This window comes from Theropithecus gelada, chromosome 12 (assembly GCF_003255815.1).
Source record: "Theropithecus gelada isolate Dixy chromosome 12, Tgel_1.0, whole genome shotgun sequence".
In the NCBI taxonomy this organism is placed as follows: Eukaryota; Metazoa; Chordata; class Mammalia; order Primates; family Cercopithecidae; genus Theropithecus; species Theropithecus gelada.
In genome coordinates, this window is record NC_037680.1 from 62,170,215 (window position 1) to 62,183,820 (window position 13,606).

Genomic DNA, 13,606 nt, shown 5'->3' on the forward strand with positions numbered 1-13,606 from the left:
AGTGAGAAATGAAAAGACTAATGATTTCATAAATAGGTAAGTAGCCCACATTAGATCTTTGGTTAGAGTTATACTGATGTTAAGAATATGATCAATGAAAAACATGAACAGAGGACAGAAAGGTGATGAGATTTACTGAATCTAAGCCAGAGTGCTACTGAGGCAGATCTAAAATCAAGAATGCTCCATTAAAAAAATTAAGCATGGACCAGTGCGGTGGCTCACGCCTGTACTCTCAGCACTTTTGGAGGTCGAGGCGGGCAGATCACGAGGTTGAGAGTTCGAGACCAGCCTGGCCAACATGGTGAAACCCCATCTCTAGTAAGAATACAAAATAATTAGCTGGGCATGGTGGCAGGTGCCTATAATCTCAGCTACTCGAGAGGTTGAGGCAGGAGAATCACTTGAACCTGGGAGGTGGAGGTTGTAGTGAGCCAAGACTGCGCCACTGCACTCCAGCCTGGGAGACAGAGCAAGATTCCATCTCAGGAAAAAATAAAATAAAAATAAAAAAATAAAAAAATTAAGCATGGATTTTGCCCTCGCTTTGATTAGGATTCTTGAGGCTTCAATATGATAAAATAAGTAAATATAAATACAAAAGCAGGCCATCTTTGACCATGTGCAAAAGGAGCATCTGAAAGTGTTGCCATAAAAACCCCGTTGTCATCAGAGAAACAGAAATAAAATGAACAACACTGAGGAGGCAAAGTCTGATTCTTGACAATTTTGAGCAAGAAATGGCCTATGAAAATGTTCCATAAAGTGGAATTGGTTCAGAATACCTTTATTATTTCCATTCAAAACAATAAATGTGTTTAGTTGACCCTAAAAAATGTATTTTATTATTATTATATTTTATCCTATTTTTTATTCAAATTATTATGCATTTTACTATATTTAGAGTTATAAATGATTATTTTGATAAAATTTAGGAAAACATAGGAGGTCATATTTTGGCATTTAAATGACATTTCCATGAACCCTTAATTTTATGCTGTTTCTTATGAAAATGTATCTTAATTAAATAATTGATAAGTATTTTGGGAGAGCCCAAGGCATCAGGAAATGGGTAGAATGAATTCTCACAAGAATTACTGGGGAAATCACTATAAATACAGAAATATCATGTGTAAGATGAAAACCAGTTGAAACTTAAGATGTTGAACCAAAGTCACAAGCAATTAAGATGATTTTGCATACTAAATTCACATACTAAGTCCAAGGTTGAGGGGCTGCATCTGGTAAGGGCTAGTGAGATTCTCTGCAGATTCCTGAGGTGGCACAAGGCATCACAAGACAAGGGGGCTGAGCAGACTGGCTCAGGTCTCTCTCCTCTTATAAAGCCACCAATGCCCTACCCTATGACCTCATCTAATCCTAGTTACCTCCCAAAGATCCAAGCTCTCAAATACCATAGTTGGATTTCCTCCTCTTTTAATACTATTAACATAGGGATTAAGTTTTAACATGAGTTTCAGAGGGGACAAACATTCAAGCCATAGCAAAATCCAGTATTGGTAATTTAATTAATATTTTCTCCTCTAATAAACTCATGAGTAAATGCACATGTGTCTTTTAACCTATCATTTTATTCACTACCCAGTGTTCACAGAGTAGTAGCCAAATAAATCTGTGCATTTGAATCTGGTCTCAGCAGAATCTAACTTCCCATGTTACTCTTTCAATAATTCATATAGTTTAAGCCTCTTCCATTTTTTTCTGTTTCATGACCCAGCAATAGGACCTCACACAGGTGTCTAAGTACTGGTTTAATCAGGCTTGTCTTAGACTTACATAAGAAAGAAATCTTATAATTTACCACAAAACCACGATTCTAAGCCTGTTCTATTACTACCAAGTAAGAATCTAAAATGACTGAAAATATAAAAATAAAAATCCCAAACTGCTTTGAGATGGAAAAGCTATAATAGAGAAACTTCGAGGTTGCAGAGATCAAGCAGAAATTCTGGCAGTGCTTTAAAGTCTTTATACCACCAAAATAACATAGGAAAATAGTGAGTAGCTGACAAACCCAGGGTTAAAGACTGAAAATTACCTTCTAATATAAAATGTTTTCCTCTAATATTTAGCAATAGAACTCTCCAAGTTTTAGCCAAGCCCATGACTTAAAGATTGTATCTCCCAGCCCCCTTGCAAATCCATTTGGTTATATAATTAATTTAATACCAGTGGAGCACAAGCAATGTATATAATGACATTAAGTAATTGAAAGGGTAATCCCTCTCTCTTTTCACCTTCCTAAAGCTGCAATATTATAGAATATACTATTGACATAGATTCTAAACTGTCTATGAAAATGATGTAACAGATACATAACCCAGCAGAAGGTAGAACTAACTTGGGTATTTAGGTGACCTTGTAGAGCAGAACTACCTGTAAGTATGTATACATGTACCTTCTCAATATCCCTGGCCAGTTAAGCAGAAAGGAAATAAGACACTAACTTGATACAGACTTAAAGTTTGGAGTTTCAGTGCAGTTAAGATTATGAGGTACTTTAAGTATTACAGAGGTGTTTTTGTGTGATAAAGAACAAACACAGGGGCAGAATACCAGCTTCCAATATTTATTTATTTTAAGGTGGTTGGGCATGAAATGCCAAAATAAGCACAAAAAGTGTCAAGTCCAGAACATATTTTTCAAAATAAGGGGAAATAATCACATTTAATACTTGCTTCAAATGAGTCAAACAATTTGCAATACCTACAGACAAAAGTTGCAAAGTAACACCTCGATTAAGTGTTAGGGCCATTGTAATATGTCAGAAGACGTGGGCTGTGGAAGAGATAAAGGAACAACAACAATCTTTACACTTTTTTCAGACATTTACCTCAAATGAAGATACCTTGGGAAGCAGTAGGAAAGCTAAGACCATGGCACTTGACACAATCATTTAGACTGAAAATTTATGGATTAACTGTAATATATTGTAGTCCTAAGCCCCCATTGTGACTGTATTGGGAGATGGGGCCTTTGTGGGGTGGGGGGTGGGTAATCAGGGTTAGGTAAAATCATGGGAATAGGGTTCTCTTGATAAGATTAGCAGCTTTATAAAAAGAAACTCTCTCTCTCTTCACCATATGGCAAGACAGTGAAAATGTGGCTGTCTAACTCTTCATAGGAAGTAGGTCCTCATCAGGAGCTAAATTGACATGCATCTTGGTGTTGGACTTCCCAGACTCAAGAACTGTGAGAAATAAATGTCTTTTTTTTTAAGCCACTCAGTCAAGGGTATTTCGCTATAGCAGTCGGAGCAGACCAATACAATAGACCAATGGTCAGACAAAATGCAACAGTAATACATACATTTTTAAGTCAATTTAAAGAAATCAGAGAATTGCTAAGACATCTAAGGCTTGAAGGTCCAAATCTTGGAAGAAAGAAATTCCTTTGAGATGAATCTAATTTTTTTTTTTTTTTTTTTGGTACAGTTTTTCTTCAGGAATTCGATGCCAGCAGACTGCACTAAAAGAAATATTTTTAAATATTTCTCTGGATGGAAAGGTGGGCTGAGCAACCAAATGAAGGTTGAAGTCAAGGTAACCATGACATAAAAGATCAAGATCTTCACATATCCCCCTACCCAGAAAAGATCCCAATCTGAAAAAGAATGGAGGTAATTACAGGTAAGGCTGTATGCAGCAGTTTTCCCCTTGACGGTTTTGCTGAATTCTAATCAAGCAGGGCAAGACACAAATAAATCAAGAAGAAAAAACAAAACAAAAATACAGAACAATTTTTGCACTCTTATAATATTAAGGAAGAAAACTGTAGTTTAGAATTCACCAAGAAATAAAGGTGCCAATAAACACTCCAAGTTTGCAGCCAAAATGATTGGAGGCTTATGCCATAGGAATTATTGTTAACAAGAGATAATGTCATGTTTCCAAAGTGAAATCCCACTAGAGTCAGCTTAGACTGTAATTTGGGATAATCTCCCTTGTATAGCTCTTTGATGAAGGACAAAGTAAATGTTTTCTGACAATAAATCAAATAAGTCATAGTCTCTAAAGTTTGACATGGACAATGTTAAAATATTGTTAAAACTATCATTCATATTAACAAAAACAGCAAAAACAAAAAAAGGAAACTAGCTTATAGAAACAAACTCAGAGGTGACACATATTTTGAACTAACTAGTAATAAAATTTTTAAAACTGTGATTAAAACAACAAAGGCAATAGTAAGCAATATATAGAATTTTACCAGGGAACTAAAGACTACAAGAATTGAATGGAGATTCTGACATTTTTTTAAAGAATGGAAAATTTAGAATGAATGTATTCAATAACAGATTGGACATAGCAGAAGACAGATTAACTAAATAGAACAGTAGAAAATGATTCACCCAAGAAACAAAGATTTTTAGAAAGGAAAATACAGAGGATATTAAACACATGGGACTTGATTTAAATACTAAATATACATATTATTAGGGTCCCAGAAGAGGAAGAGAATGGAATAGAGAAGCAACCTTCTAAAGAAGGAAAGGAGAAGAATCTTCTAAATATAAAGACAAACATCAAAATAAAATCTCATGAAAATCAAGCAAGATAAACATACAGAAAGACACAACTAGTCAAAATGTACAAAAAGCTTCTGAAAATCAAAAGGTATATAGTGAATTTTAAAAGTAACCAAATAAAAGAGATACAGTTGCTCTCTGGTATTCATGGGGGATTGGTTCCAGGACCTCCCAAATATACCAACATCTATGGATGCTCAAATTCCTAATATAAAATGAAGTAGTATTTGCATATCACCTTTGCACATCCTCCTGTATACTTTAAATCACCTCTACATTGCTTATAACACCTAATACAATGCCAATGCTATGTAAATAGTTGTTATACTAATTCCTTTAAGGAACAATAAAAAATAAAGTCTGTAGGTGTTCAGTACAGATGCAGATTTTTTGTAGTTTTTCCATTTGCAGTTGATTGAATTCATGGATATAGAACCCACAGATACAGATACAGAAGACCAACTGTATGTCATTTTGAAAGATGAAATAATAAAATTGACAGTTTATTTCTCAAATAATTCCATAAAAGAGAAGAAAATAAATGATACCTTTAAAGTGATGAAGAAAATAACTAGCAAACCTAGAAATTATACTTCCATCAAAAATATCATTTAAAAGTAAAAGCATTTCCATACAAATACAAACAAACAAAAATTGTTTCCAGAAGATTTTACAAAAATAATTATTTTACAAAAGTTCTTCTGACAGAGAAAACACAATCTCAGACAAAAGTAACAATATGCAATAAGAAGTGAAGAATGACAAAAGGGGTGATTTTGTGAGTAAATGTTAATAAATATCTATTGTATAAACAATATCATTGATACATATGGGTTTTTTAAAATGTAGAACCATAAATGCATGAAAACAAAACAAAAAATAGGAGAGAGAAATTGATTTAATGAGTTCTAATGTATTATTATCCTGGGAAGCAAAGTAATCAGTTATATTAACCCCTAATGATTCAACTGTGCTTGTAATTTCTAGCAGTAATGAAATGTGTATCTCTCTAGCTAGTAGAATGACAAAACAGAATACTGAAAAACACTAATTAATAAAAAGAAGACTAAAAGAGAAAAGAAAACAAGAACATACAACTGTTGTATCAAGTGGAAAACAAATAGAAAAATAGTAGGTACAAACCCCACTACAGCATTACATTTTTTACGTATAAATAAACAGTATACTGATTTAAAAATGAGTGTGAGAAAATAAAACTACTCTTGATTTCTCAGTATTCCTGTATAGAGTCCTGGGCTCCCAAGACAAGGAATATTCACAATATAAATATTAGATGTTTGCTTTCATTTCTTCTAGACTACTTTTCACATACCTTCAGAGTTAGATCTATAGCATTTAGCTATTTGTGTACTTAATTATTGTCATTCAAGAAGACCAAACAGTTATAGCCCAGAATAGGTCCCTAGCTTAATCCCTAGACGATAATTTAATTAGATCACTGGCATCCTAGATATTTTCAATTCAAAATGTATGGAATCTACACCTTGGAGGTGGCTCTAGGTCAAAAAGCCAGAACCATTGGATCCACTTGCCCTTTGTAAAGATTCATTTAGATTCCTAACATTAGGCTAATAACTCATGATCCTTTCCATCCCATATCAAAACAAAAACAAAAACAAAAACAAAAATGAGTTCCTTTCTTGTCCTTTTCATTCGCTCTCTCTTTTGGGCAGGAAGGGAATAGTTATTTTTCTCCATCCTTTACCAGTAAAGCTACTCATGTAGGAGAGATTTTCATCATGTTGCCCAGGGATATGGCAATTTCTAGGGCAATTTGGTCTAGGGCAATTTTATGATGAATAAAAAGAAAACACATTTCTATTCTGCATACAAAGGACATCCATTCAATACAAGGACACAGAGGGTTGAAGAAGAAAGAATAGGAAACGTTCTGTATATAATACATAATTTTTTAAAAAGCCAAAGGAAGTCATACTAATATATGATCAATTGTATCTAAATTCAAGGAGTGTTACTAGAGATAAGAGGAACAGATAAAGTCAAAAGGTCAACTCGTAAAGTAGATATAACAATATATTTAAAAACAATGAAAATATAGAATAGAGAATAGACAACTTTACAATTATTGTGGGAGTAACTCATCAAACAGCCAGACAAAAAATTCAGTAATGTGAACCTTGAAAATTTGAGACAGGTCTCAGTTAATTTAGAAAGTTTATTTTGCCAGGGTTGAGGATGCACCTGTGATACAGCCTCAGGAAGTCCTGAGGACATGTGCCCAAGGTGGTCGGGGCACAGGTTGGTTTTATACATTTTAGGGAGACATGAGACATCAATCAATATATGGAAGAAGTACACTGGTTCCATTCAGAAAGTCAGGGACAACTTCAAGCACAGAAGGGGCTTCCAGGACACAGGTAGGTGACAGACAAACAGTTGTATTCTTTTGAGTGTCTGGTAAACCATTCTAAATGAGGCAATCAGAATATGCAACTATGTCAGTGAGCAGAGGGATGACTTAATAGGATGGGAAACAGATTTTCCCTGAGCAGTTCCCATCCTGAATTTTCTCTTTAGCTCAGTGATTTTGGGGGCCCAAGATATTTTCCTTTCACAGTAACTATTTAGAATACCTGAAAAATATTAACAAACTTGACTTAAATTGCATATATAAACAGGGGACTAAGAAGTACATATTCATTTAAAACACATGGTAATTTTACTTCATCGATGGAATACTAGAACACAAAACAATTCTGCACAACTTTCAAAGTATTTAAATCAGGTATAGCACAATTACAAAAAATAATAATATAAATATAACTAGAAAAGCCCCACTGTATGGAATTTAAGAAAATACACTTATAAATAACCCATATATAAATAAAAATTAGAAAATATTTTTAAGTGAATGGGAAAAGCAATACAACATATACAAATGCTGTTTATAAGAAAATTTATAGAGTTAAACTACATATAAAATATATACATTAGAACAAAAAAGAATGAAATTCATGATTAAAGTGAAAATAAGATAGTTTTGTAATTTTATGAAAAACTGGTAATTAGGGAGATGAAAAGATCTCAAAATTGAGCCAATCTATTAAAGTGTTTAATCAAGTGCTAGTTTCTGCCCTCAGCATAGAATAATCTGTACAGTTTTTAATGCTATTTCCATTTATTTCAGTAATGACATTACTTAATAGGGACAGAAGAATGAACATAATAACAACTAAAAGCCTTTTATTTCCATTGTTCCTTCCTTTTCCTTAAGGATATCTTGTCTAGAATCTTCTAAAAGCTTATTCAAATCAACACTAGTTGTCAACAAGACTAGCAGCAAAGTTTTCATTCTGAGAGCAAACACTATTGCCATTGATTTTTTTTTTTTTTCTATCTTCTCTATTGGATTTACTTGCTTCTTTCCTTTCTATTGGATTTCTCATTTCCTCTATCACCTGTATTTTCTTTTCTTAGGTAACCCCACTATTTTATTAGAGTATATCATTCATTATTCACTGTTAGTTCAGTTAGGCTGCAAACATTTTCAGCAGAAAACACAACACAGGTTTACTTTTCACTCATACTAATTCTGGTATGGATTAGGTGACTCATCAGGGCAGCAGTGACTTAGTGAATTGGGCTAATTTATTTTTGTGACTGTGGCCTCCCTTGTCACTTTGGAGGTAAAGTGGAAAGTGCAGAAATTCCCCATCAACGCTTCCATTCTTAGTCCACAAAGTGGTCCATGTTATTTCCACTCACAGCTCAGAAAACTAGGTTCAGAATTTGTATGGCATCTATGCAACTGCAAGGAGGTAAAAAGTATAGTCCATCTAGGTTCCCAGTAAAAACAAGAGAATCTAATGTTGGTAGACAACTTAAATGTTTACAGCAAACAATTTTTTGAAATTTTTGTATATCTGAAAACAATTTTATTCTACCATCAGTTTTTATTGGTAGTTGATGTTGATATTAAATTCTATGAAATTAATTTTTTTTTTTTTTTTTTTTTTTGAGACGGAGTCTCGCTCTGTCACCCAGGCTGGAGTGCAGTGGCCGGATCTCAGCTCACTGCAAGCTCCGCCTCCCGGGTTTACGCCATTCTCCGGCCTCAGCCTCCCAAGTAGCTGGGACTACAGGCGCCCGCCACCTCGCCCGGCTAGTTTTTTGTATTTCTTAATAGAGACGGGGTTTCACCGTGTTAGCCAGGATGGTCTCGATCTCCTGACCTCGTGATCCGCCCGTCTCGGCCTCCCAAAGTGCTGGGATTACAGGCTTGAGCCACCGCGCCCGGCCAAATTCTATGAAATTAATTTAACCAAAATATTGAATACGTTTTTCACTGATTTATTTTTTCCAGTTGATGCTCTTGATAAATCCAATATCATCATGATTCTTGGACCCTTGAATTCTATAATTGTGCAAAAACGTGTCTCATGATAGACATTAAAGTTGGCATAAAATATTACCCTGTAGATCAATTTCCTTCGATTCCAGAGATTTTTATTTCTTTTGTTATTGTTCACAACTTTGTATTCTTTCTGTAAATCTTACTATTTATATTAGAGCAATAGATTGAGACCCTATACTAATTAATCAAAATATTTTAAATTTCTGAAAGCCTTAAATGTATCCCTCCCCTAAATGAGTTTCATGTCTGAACACTATTGAAAAAAGAAGTGAAAGATAAAATAAATGTCTTAAATATTATTTGTCTTACAGTTGATGAAACATCCATCTTATCTATTTTTCTCCTCTCTCTGAGGCATAAACATCGGTTCTGTCCAAATCTAAGTACCTCACTTAACATTTTTGCTTCCATCTTCTCTTTTACACGCTTGTTACTCCGTAAGATGACTTTTGAACTCTACCCCACCTTCCTTAGAAGTTGTGTATTTGTTTTTTATTGAGGTACAATTCACATAACATAAAATTAATCATGTTAATATAAACAATTTGGTGGTGTTTAGTATATTTACAATATTGTACAATCACCATATCTGTCTAGTTCCAAAATGTTTTTATCACAAATCCCCCAAATTCATAATACAAATATTCGTTCCCCATCCTCCACTCCCCCACGGTCCCTTCAGCCCCTGGAAACAAACTGCATTCTCTCTGTATGCATTTATTTTAAATACTTTCTATAAATGGAATCACATAATGGTAATAATCATATAACCATAAAAATGACATTTTATGTTTGGTTTATTTTACAAAGTATGTTTTTGAGGTTTATCTATATTATAGCAAGCCTCAGACCTTCATTATTTTATGGCTGATTATTATTGTATCATATGGATATACCACATTTTGTTTGCCCATTTGTCGGTTGATGAACCTGGGTTGTTTCCATCTTTTGGCTATTGTGAATAGTGCTGCTGTTATCATCCATGTACAGGTTTTTGCTTCAGTATCTGTTTTTACTTTTTTTGGTAAATACCTAGGAGTAGAATCCTGGGTTATATAATACTTTCAAATTCAATTTTTTGAGGTACTGACAAACTTTTTCCCACGTGGCTGAATAAATTTACATTCCTTTTAGCAAGGTTTAAGAGTGTCTCTTTCTCTATATCTTCACTAGCATTTGTTATTTTCTGTTTTTTGTTTATTTTTGCTTTGTGTGTAGTTCTAGCCATTCTAATGGATATAAGATGGTATCTTATTGTGGTTTCGATTTGCATTAGTCACTACGGTGACTAACGATGTTGAGCAACTTTTCATGTACTTTGTGGGCATTTGTATATCTTTTGCTCATACTTAAATTGGATTATTTCACTTTTTGTTACTGAGTGGTGAGAATTATTTATATATTCTGCATATAACACGTTTATCTTACATGTGATTTTCAAATATCCACTCCCATTTTATAGGTTGTATTTTAATTTTCTTGATAATGCCTTTGAAGCAGAAAAGTATTTCAGTTTAATGGGGTTTAATTTATCTGCTTGTTTTAGATTTTGATACTTGCATTTTTGGTGTCATATCTAAGAATCAATTGCCAAACTCAAGGTAATAAAGTTGTAATCATTTTCTTCTAAAAGCTTTATAGTATTAGCTCTTACATTTAGGTTATTTAATTTAGTTAATTTTTGTAAATAGTATAAGGAAGGAGTCCAACTTCAATCTTTTACTTGGGGATACCCAGTGATCTCAATAGCATTTGTTGAAGACAATTTCCTTTCCACGTTGTGTATTCTTTCCACTCTTGTCAGAAATCAGATCAAAATAGATGAATAGATAAAAATGTGACAAATAGATACAACAGATCTTTTTGCCTTAGAAAAAGAGAAGGATCCTGCTATTTGTAACATGGATGAAGTTGGAAGACATTATGGTAAGTAAAAGAAACTCGTCATAAACGGACAAATACTTCATAGTTCCACTTATATGAGATCGTCATAATGGTCAAACTCATAGAAGCAGAGACTATTGATTGCCATGGGCTGGGAAATAGGGGATATGGGAAATTGCCAGTTATGATAGATGAATAATAGATCTTCTGTACAATATAGTACCTATATTTAATATGGTATTGTGCACTTCAAAACTTGTTTAAAAAGGATATCTTGTGTTGTGTCCATATGCTCTCTACAAAAAAATGGACACAAGGTAACTTTAGGAGATATTGGACATGTCTATTATCTTGTTTGTGGTGATGGTACCATGGATGTTCATGTGTGTGCAGGTTCATGAAACTGGACACATTAAATTTGAGCAGTTCTTTGTATGTCAATAATACCTCAAAAAAACTGTTAAAATTGTGTGACATATAAGAATAATGAAGATATTAATTTAAATGTCATAGAATACTATCAGTGTGTCAGTGTATTAAATAACTTTAAATGCTCATAGCAACTAGAACAGCGCCTACCACATGATCGACACTAAATAATTATCAATTTTCTTCTTTTTCTCTCCTTTCATGTTTTAGTTGGTCAATTTTAAAAACATGCATTAAAGAAGATTGACAGTTGTTGTCATAATTGTATTTTCTTTCAATTTTGCTATGAAGTTAAATGTAGAGGACTTATATTTCCTTCCACATTAAGAAGCAGATAATCTATTATTAGATGTCACTGTCATATAAGTACATATTCTTTATTTTTCACAGAATACTGAATCTTATTCTAGTTAAGTATTTGTCTAAATGCTTTTAATTCATGTGACTATATGATTATACTTCATATGTTAACTCATGTGACAGAATGAAAAAAGTATTATTTCAACTTTTTTTAAAACATTTTTTCTTACAATAGTTTGCAATCTTTGAGAAAAAATGAATATATTATTGTTATATATAAGGACACTGTCATAGAAACTGACCACAATGCACATTAAAACAAATTATTAAAGAAAATAATCATCAACTTCATCACTATCACCTAACATTTATATTGTACCTATTACACGTGATACACTGTTCAAGTCCTTAAGATGTATTGTTATTCAATTCTCTCAATATTCTTATATTAAGTATTTTTCTTTTATAGATGCAAAACCTGAGGCACAAAGAGCTTTTAAAATCTTGCCCAATATTACAGGGCTTGGAAGTGTTAGAACTTACAGCTCAACTCAGATAGTCTTACTTCATTGTTTCTGCTCCTAATCACTTGACTAATAGGTATTTTTCTATTTGTGTCATTATTTAAGTTAATATATTTTACTGATTCCTGAGTGGAATAAAATTTAAATGAGCACATTATTTTTCTAAACTTGGTACTAATTTTATATTAAAATATACTGTCATTTTTTATAAATTCATGCAATTCTAGATTCTGGGAATTACTAATTGTTTTTGGACCAAATTAATAGAGAGAAAATTGTTCTTATATTTTCTAAGGAATAGTTTTGTCAGCAGTTTTTTTTTTTTTTTTCTGATTGCTTAAGTGTCATTTTGAGGAATAAACTAGATAATGACTTTAAGGAAAAAATGAAACATTGAATTTGCTCTTAAATACTAACAAGTTTAATATGTTAATAAAATAGTATAAAATATTATATTCCAGTGGTAATTAAAAATGACAATACCATTAAAACTGCCATCTTCAAGTGAGATTTTTATATGTTTATTTTTGTTGCATTTTATGTTTTATCTTTCCAATAGTGAATGAATAGTAAAATACCCTAACTAGTGACAGTAGTGTTCTGTTTATGTTGTGTGGATTTCAACATCAAATATCGAGAGAGTGACAAAAAGTGGTGATTTTTCAGAGTACACTACAAAAACCAAATTTGCTAAAGGTTAAATAGTGCTAACAAAGAAATATTAACTACAAGGAAAATGACATTTATAAACCTGTCCTAGAATGCACTTTGTATTAATATTTGTAAATTTATATATTGGTTCCTGAAAGGAGATCAGGGGCTATTTTATTTACATAAAATAAACTATTACTATTGATATTAATATTTCTAAGTCCTACTTTAATATAGAAAGTGATCATATAGAGTCTGGAAATTATATTTCTAAAATATCACCAGGTATTATCAGCTGGCATAATCCTTACCTGTTCCTTCTTTTGGAGGACAAATTAGGACATGATTGGGGTTCACATGATATGCGATTAATGTCTCTGAGTAATCAGGACTTACAGTACCCTGATTGCCCCTATCTGATTCTTCCTGAAAGAAAATTACCAGGAATGATAAAGAGGTGATCACTTACATGGTTAATTACTTTTAAATTTCCATTTATTTATTTAATCTAATGGAGAAGTCAATATTAAAACTTTTGAAATTGTCCAGTTGGCAATAAGTAATATAAGATGCTTTTCTGTCTTAAACTACAGGTTCCAAAAACTTCTTTGATGTGAATTCCACTACCTCTATCTAAGCAGAGAAATTTGAGAAAAATACTTTGCAATATAAAAAATATTAACATTATTCACTAATATTTTCAACTTGTAAATTTGAACGACATCTATAATTATACTGAGTATTTTTTACAGTGAATAGAATTTCTATATGATGTGTGATCATTTTTGCTCTTATGAAAACACAATATACATTTAGTTTGGATTGTAAAGACATGGAATTTAGTCAAAAATATGTCTCCTTCTATTCCTAACT

General features: G+C 32.6%; 1 non-coding gene across 1 annotated transcript; it reads left to right on the forward strand.

Moving 5' to 3' along the window:
- Positions 1-13,021: 13,021 nt before the first annotated feature.
- Positions 13,022-13,154, forward strand: LOC112636796. The gene has a single exon (XR_003122270.1). It is a non-coding gene; the product is annotated as a U8 small nucleolar RNA (small nucleolar RNA).
- The last annotated feature ends 452 nt before the right edge of the window (positions 13,155-13,606 follow it).